The sequence below is a fragment of the Rhea americana genome, unplaced genomic scaffold (genome assembly GCF_003343005.1).
Source record: "Rhea americana isolate MKP2758 unplaced genomic scaffold, rheAme1 scaffold_111, whole genome shotgun sequence".
In the NCBI taxonomy this organism is placed as follows: Eukaryota; Metazoa; Chordata; class Aves; order Rheiformes; family Rheidae; genus Rhea; species Rhea americana.
The window spans coordinates 899,187-907,461 of NW_028185162.1; positions in this window are offsets into that span (position 1 = coordinate 899,187).

Sequence of the window (8,275 nt, forward strand, 5' to 3'; positions counted from 1 at the left end):
AATAGAACAGGAAGAYGTATTTCACCCTGAAGGCTAAGGCAGTAACTTCCTTTTTTGCTGCACAAGCAGCACAGGGACTGGCAAGTGTGATGCTCACAGACATGATACAAGGATTTACAGAATACCTATTGTAGGAGCTATTCAGGGCTTTTCTAAAATATACATGTGCACTAAATAAAGTATCAAGCAATATAAATATTTCACTGTCCCAATTCATTCTGCTCTGCCAGGAAAGTTCAGCAGTCCATATAGCTTCACAAGGGCTTGTTCTGCAAGCCTGTGAACTTCATTCAACCTTAGTTTTACTCCCAACAGCTTCAGGTCAAGAGTGCCTGCTTACAGCTATCAATCACATAGTGTGTTTCTCCAGCATCTCTCTCTCTCCACCCTTAAACTCCTAGAATTGCCTTTCAACTTTTACAGTTCCTTGACCTGCTTTTAAATGGCCTGTAATGAGCTGAATGTGCTGGGTTCTAACTTCAAATACTCCTTGAATTCTCTTGTTCCCATGCAATGGGACTTGCAAAAAGCTTCACTGTAACAAAGATTTACATGGGTTTTTTTTAGCCAGGCACATTACAAAACAGCAGGTACAATTTAAGTGCACCATTTGCCTTTGTGCAGAGGTTTATGCCACCTCAGCTCCCTCACAACACCGCTGGATCCACCACTCCTATGCACTTTGTAGTCAAGTGTCTGACAAGCAGCTGCTGGCAGCCACAAGCTCGTGACATTTCACATCAGCCCCCTTTCAAGTCTCCAATTATGGAGGGGGGGAAAGGGGACAACAAGGCTGAGCCAACTCACAAGTCCCACAGGTATCGCTACCACATGCCCAGTCTTTTCTGTGACCAGTGCCATAGCGCTGCCTCCTCCTYCCTTGGCCTCTGTAAGGCCCTTGCTAGGGACTGATGGAGAGCAGACATCCCTTCCACCTCTGGGTGGTCCTGCAGCCCTGAAGGCAGATGAGTGCTACACCCACCCTCCCTTTTAGACCGATCTTGCCCTTTATCCAGAACTCAGCACTACAGGCATTCTAGATTAATGGTTCGCTTCCTCCCAGAAACTTTAGAATTTTTCAAGCAAAGGATATTTTAGGGTTCTAAAATAACAACTATGGTTTAGTTTCATTTATGCTAACTCTTAGAAGATCCAGGCAGAACTTTATCCCTCGACACACACTACCCTATCACCCTGATGCTTGTGCTTTGATACGCTTAGATTTCCAGCATTCTAGGCCCGGATTACATCGTTTACACAAYGCTGCGCACCATGTATCGCTTTGGGCCAACAGATTAGTTCTAGCTGTGTGGAGTGAAGCTTGTGCATCTCGTGCTGTGGCAGGGGTCAGAATGGTAGCTTCTGACCCTTTCGTCTCCGTATACATAAGAGAGAAAAAGTGATATCCTAGAACCAGACAGGAAAGTCTGACAGGAAAGTCTGACAGCATTGAAGACTGATGCAGGGCCCAAAGGAAGGAGTGTTACCTTCTGCCACATAAGGAGCAGAACTCCTCTTTTCAGATTTGCCACTGACCCACTGATTTCTCTCTCCCTGAAAATTCATGCAAGTACTCCCTACAGGTAAAGACAGCTTTTTTTTTTTTTAAAATAAGTGAAGGTGTCCTTTTAAAGTAATACTGGGCTTGGAAAGCCACCACAGTGGAAGTGTGCTGCTGAGAAGTGCTGCACTTCAGAGTCTGTCATGGCACTGCCAGCACAACAGCCATACAACAGGYAACAAAAGGAGCATTCGGTTATGCCTAGACAGGGAAGGCTGAAGAACCCRTAGACAGAGCCTCACACTGTGTACCAAAACGCTGAACCTGGCTGCATGTGTTTATGAGACTTGCTGGCCACACATCCAACCACTTTGGCTACATAGAAGGCATTGTGCTTATACATCCCGTGCTTGTCTCCATCTGTAATCTAGGCCAAGCACTCTGTTTGGTGTGTAACAGGGAACGGCTGCCTGCCCCCAGGAAGAACAGAGCCAAAGAATTTTTCATGTCAGCAGATACATAGTTGTGCAGGTTGCCCAGCTCCAGAGCACAATGAACAAATATACCTCCGGCCACCTCTTTCCCCACATTCCAGAAATTCAAGAAAAGCAGGCTACGAGAACACTTGACATCTATTCTCAGAGCTTAGTTTAAAATAACTTCTGCTTGTATAAGAGCCATAAAATACTGATTTGGTACGCTTATACAAGTATTACGTTTGCATGAGATCCACTTCAGAGATGGATGTATCAATGCCCTTCACATCACAGTTACCACTTACAGCACTGACAATAGCTTGAACATTTCTTCTACAGTGTGATGCCTCCTCACTTTGTTCAACTGTCTTGTTAAATAAACTTCCAGAAGAACCACCTCTTGCTTTGATTTCTCAGCAGATGACATGCTGTGCTTTCTTATCACACAYACCAAATTAGAGAGACCTGGAAAGTGGCTCCCACACTTTAAAGCAAATGAGGGGACAAACTGTGCACTGACTTTACTACCTGAATAAGTTCCTTTCAGCTATTATTTACCCTAGCTGAATCAAAGCTAAAGTGGAAATGCCCATCTACATAGTCATCTTGGTTCAGCTCCTGAGGGTATGCCATACTTGCAGCCAAACTCACTTATGCTGTATTGTCAGAGAGACTCCAAGGGAAGCAAGGCAGCCCAGACTCCAACCACAAAAACATTCCTTAACCAGCTTAACCAGTATAAGCCTGCTGGTTCAGTCATTGAACCAACAAYGCAGCAAATGCCTTACTGACAGCATCCAGGTCTGAAGATACAGCACATCCTATCCTACAGTGTTAAGGCCATACAGGAAAACAAAAGGCACCATTCAGCCTTCAGGAATTTTTCAAAGTCTTCTTGTACTCTGAACTGAACACAAAGGATGTGTACTGTTGCTGCACAACACCTGGGCAAGGATGGCAAAAGCATTTCGCATTAGCTGAAGAAACCCTGTTATCACTAAAATCAACACTACTAATGATTTTCATAGAAGTGCTTTCAGCRATGCCAAACATCTTGAAGATGCCACACTCTGCTGCCCCTATTTAAGACCAGCTGGAAGGGCGTTATTTCTACACACCACTGGCCCCTAGCATCTGGGCTGAGACCACAACTTACATTAGATAAACCAGAAAGGTGCCTACAGTTCATCAGTACTAACTTAAGCTAGGTTTTTAGCAGGTGATTTGGAGAAAAGTTCATCATCGGCTAGAATATTTACTGCAAAACTGAATCCTCTTCTGAACAGGATTCTAAGCTCTGAGGCTAAATTTCTGAAGCTTCTGAGATGAGTGGCTAACAGGGTCTGTTACCAGTGGTAGCAGCATGAAGTATAGTACCATGGCACACCTGGCAAAAAAATAGCTTAAATTTACAGTGCAACTAAACAAACTGGGAAATTAAACAGCCCCGAGTGTTGTCTGAGACAGCATGCTCCTTTAACAAGAAAAAGGAGTGGAGGGAAAAAAAAAAAAAAGGAATGTCCCCAGGAAGGTGCCACACACTCATTTTCCTAGAGATTTAATATCTATTAAATATTAAATACTAGCCTATCATACTATATTTTATGCAAATCATTACCATAACCCTAATGTAAATAGAACAATTCTGTTTCAGGTATGTATCAACCTACCACACACACAGATAGAAAAATAAATTTAAGAATGTCAGGCAGATATAGCAAACTATATTCCTGTATATGATCAACTTTTACCAAAATATTTATCTGCACTATTACCTATGTCTTTATGAAATACCACCATCTAAATCTCAAATACATACAAAAGAAAAGTGAACATCTGAGTGGATTGCAGTCCTGCACTGTSATATGATGTTAAATGCCCATGTTATGTTGAAAACTCAGTGAGGTTTTACACACATCTCAAGCAACCCTCCCTCCATAAAAAATACCCACAAGCTTTACAGTGGTAGCCAAAARAAACATAAAACAAGGCAAAAATATAAAGTGTGTAAGTACTATGCATTAAAGATTACATTACATGATTGATAAGGCAGAGTGAAATACTTCAAGAGCTTTTTACTGCTCCTGTAGTGCAATTCACATCCTCAAAGTTCAGATAAGACCCTCCTGCAYATCTGCAGGGAAAAAGCAGCTGGGAGGTAAAACCTTCATGCCGTGCAGGAGCTACCTGTACTGTAAYCCCTTTGGCAAGGTAGAGCACAAATGAATGACTGCTGCTCCCCATCCCACACGGGCAGGGAAAGTCTGACTGTGCCATTTTCCTTCTCCACCTCAAAGGTCTCTGGCAGCTCCTGAACTAAAGCAGAACTAGAATTGGCCTGCACTAGCAAGAGCCAGCATTGCTTACCTCCACCTGAAGGAAGGGACTCTGCTATTATTCAAACACAGGGTGGTCCCTGCTCTGTCTCTGGGGCAGCACAACTGGTGCTGCTTGCCTCAGGCTGGGTGTGTTAACACAGCTCTGCAAGTCTGTGTCACAAGCCTCCCTGCCCATAACATCCCCAATAATCATTTATAGGGCACAGGGAGACTGGAAAAGAGTTCACAGGTTTATCTTTTGTATAGCATCGTAATTTCTCGAACTTTGGGAGAAGCTAAAGAACACACTTGACTGTCATTCTTTCCCAGCTTTTCAGTTCTCACAGATCATCAACCTCAACCGCAGAATGACCACACTAGTCTAGAACTCAGAGGCTTTTAGAATCAGTCATAAAATGCTAGTTCTGCTCATGTCTGAGCTATAGGGCATTTCCCCTGACAAGAATCAAAATTAGAGACCCTTAGCGCTACTCCCTAGTATTGTACAGTAACTACTACATTACTGTGCAGTGATTAGTGCAGTACTAGGACTGGATTTGAGAGTGGTTGTATCCTTCTCTCAGCTCAGAAGTGACAGGATACATCAGCTTGGTGATATTTTTCTTATCCAAGAGCTTCTCTTCCCCAGAAGGGAAGGACGATAGCACTTACATACCTTCATTAGACTGTTTTGTTCACCTCCCACTGATCACAGAACAGTAGGAGCACTGCATCACCACAAAACCTACTCCTTTAATTATCTGGCTTCAGCCATCCAAGTTTGAAAGTGGCAACCTGTACCAAAGTAATGTCTCAAGAGTTCTGCTTTTCTAATATTCTCTTATTTAAAACTGTATACTGAACAGCCTTACCATCATAGCTAATAATCAAAAGCCATAACTAATAAAAGTTAAATGATGCATTCTTTCCAGGACTTGAGCTGGAAAGAGTACAATAACATATCTTCTATCTATGAATTTCTGTAGAAAAGCCATTCTAACACCTTAGCATCTAAGCAACAATTTAGGATCACCTAGCTTTGCTAAACAAGTCTTTCTACTGATTTCTGTAACATTCAAGTTTATTGGGCTGGCACAGTGAAAAAAATAACCCCCAAGACTAATTAGAACCCTGATTTTAGTCAGTCTGCTTAGACTAGGTGCATATAACACCCTGAAAAGTGCCTGTCTGCAAAGGAAMAATCCTTTGACTTGTCAGATGAAGGACATCCCACAGGACCTGGGAAGCCCGTCAGTAACATTAAGTGTTTGTTCACTGCGAATCAATGTGTTRCTATTAGTGATGGTGGCCCCCTCCRTAGGAGGCTGCAACTTCAAAGGTACTAATGGCAAGAGCAGAAAAACACAGGAGATGGTCAAACTAAAGAGAAAACAGCCAAGGAAGCCAGTGCCAGAACTGCAATTTTGGGCCCAATAGATCAAGTAACCTTGGACCACTTATTTAAGCAAAGTAAAGCCTCAGAAGAAAATAAAACTTTAAGATCACCTCTCTTCACCAATAGATCTTATTTTAAATAGGAAAACAATGCAGACATTTATATCTAAGGACAACAGTTTAATAAAACATCCTCTAATGACAAGAAGAGCTGATCTGCCATGCTTTACATAATGATTGGATTCAAATTTGTATTATGGTGCTGTCTTGCTAGTTGCAATTTTTATACAGATTTTTCTGTGAGGTCAAGACTGCAAGCCTTGGAGGAGAAAAAGTGGCAGCACTTCAGTTCTTCACTAGGGTAAAAAATAAGTAAAACTAAACACTAGATTTTTCATGTTTTAGTTGTTATTTCAAAGTATTTTGCCCCCCCTTCTCCTCCTCCATTTTTTAATCTTAGTACTATGCGTTGATTTGGACACTGCTCAAATCCCACACTGATTTCATATGAAAATGGATTACTTCAATTTTAACCAGTCTGTCTGTTCCACCAATTTTGACATATTAAGTAAGCTCACAAGCCATTACAGCCATAAAACATCAGTTGACCTGACAACCTTGATGGAAGTGAATGCACAAAGCTATTTACTAACTGGTGCTCAGAAGCGAGAAGTACAGGTACACTCTGATTCTGTCTGCCTTCCATTTCTCCAAGATTTGGAGAAACTCCAGATGCTGGTGTTCTTTAGCCTCCACACTCTACTGGCCATTCTAACACAGAAGCATAACTGCAACAACCAGTTGTCCTGAAGATCAAGACCCCCAAAACTCCCCAGCACCAGAAAGCACTCCAGCCTTCGCAGGCTAAAGCCACAGAATAYAAATCAACCCGTCTGCTTCACCTCTTTAAAAGATAATTAAGGCATTTGGCTAATGGGCTTTAACTGTATCTCTTACGGTAGTCTAGACAACGCCTGGAGACTACTCCTTAGCATTTGCTTGAGAGCAAGATCTCTTTTGCATTTCCATGCCAATTTATATTGGCAGCAAGGCACAGGTTCAAAGTAAATAGTTAAAGCCAAACATGTGCCACTACCCCTTCTTTCACTGATGCTAGCTGTGTTAAAAGTTACCAAGGTAATTCTGCTGAAACATCTACATCTAGTTCCATGTTAAAGAGTGTTCCTTTTTTGAGGTGAGGGGACAGTCCAGTCATACATGCCCACCTTTCAGGGTTCATCCACTGCCTCTGGCACTTAGATCTATGGACAAGTCAGTCTCGTCTAGACAGGAACGCACGTGGTGTTGGCTGGACTACGGAGGTTAGCATTGACAAAGAAAAGTGCGTTTTAACACACACATTAAAGCACAGCCTATCTCAGCTAATGCATTTTAGCAATCTAGCACAGACACTGCCTCTTGACTCAGTCTAGACAAGGCCATAGAGACTCTCTGGAATCCAGGCTGAGCACTTGACATCCTTTTCCCAGAATTACAATAGCTTTATTTTAATTCAACATGAAAGCACCCTCCAAACTGCAACCTGCAAAATAAATGTTTCAAGGTTCATATCAGTGTTAGCTCTCCTCTGGCAACATTTCCTCCTCTTAATTAGAGCAGACATTATAAGAGAAAAGCAAATCTAAGAAATAATGAGTAAAATAACTTGGAAGTGAAGAAATGCAGGACTCTAAAATCCTGGTAAAAAAACAAGTGCAGTCTGCACAGTATCAGTAAAAAGCAAAAGAGAGCCTCAGAGAAGCAGAATCAATCTGGCTGACAGTCTTTAGCCATAACTGACTTACTAGTTCTGTTCAAAAGAAAGAAGGTACCAAGTAAARGAGGATGCCTGGCAAATCATCTGTGAAACCCTGTTTCACAGTGCTGCCCTGCCAACAGGATCGATTCCATATACTAGTGAGTCACATGAGACTATTCACTCCTTCAGGCCCTATGGACCCCAAGCTGAGTAAATAAAGGATTTTAGTTCAATAGTGGAATTGCACACACATACAGATTGATGGGGCAGGGAGAAGGGGAAGAGAAACTGCTAGGTGGGGAGATAGAGAAAGATTTGCTTGGAGGTAAACAAGYAAACAAGTTGTTCTAGATACACAGAGGAAGCCCTAGCTTTTGACCAAAAAAGCACTTCTCTAACACCAATAAAGTATCTTATTTCACCTGTGATATTTAACACCTGATTTAAGTTTGATATTTTTCCATTTCAAATTCAACATTTCCAAAAGTGAAAGTCAAAGATTTTTTTTTTTTATTTAAAGTATTAAAGTAAAAGGCTTTGGCATTTTAAAAGTGCTGTCCTTTTTCTTTCATTCTTTTTAGCTARAATTATTTGGAAACTGCATCACTTTTCCTTTAGTAAATCAAAAAGGCAGTCTACTTGGTCAAGCACTTAGTGCTGAGCACAGCAATGGTGTTTCCTATTGCAACTGTCCCCTGGGATTAAGGAACATCCTAATATGAACACATCATTGGTAATCATGTTTGAATACAAGTTTTAAGCTATYGAGGACTGACTAATATTAACAGTCTGTAACCTAGCAGCAGCCCCAGCAATTCTTATTTTA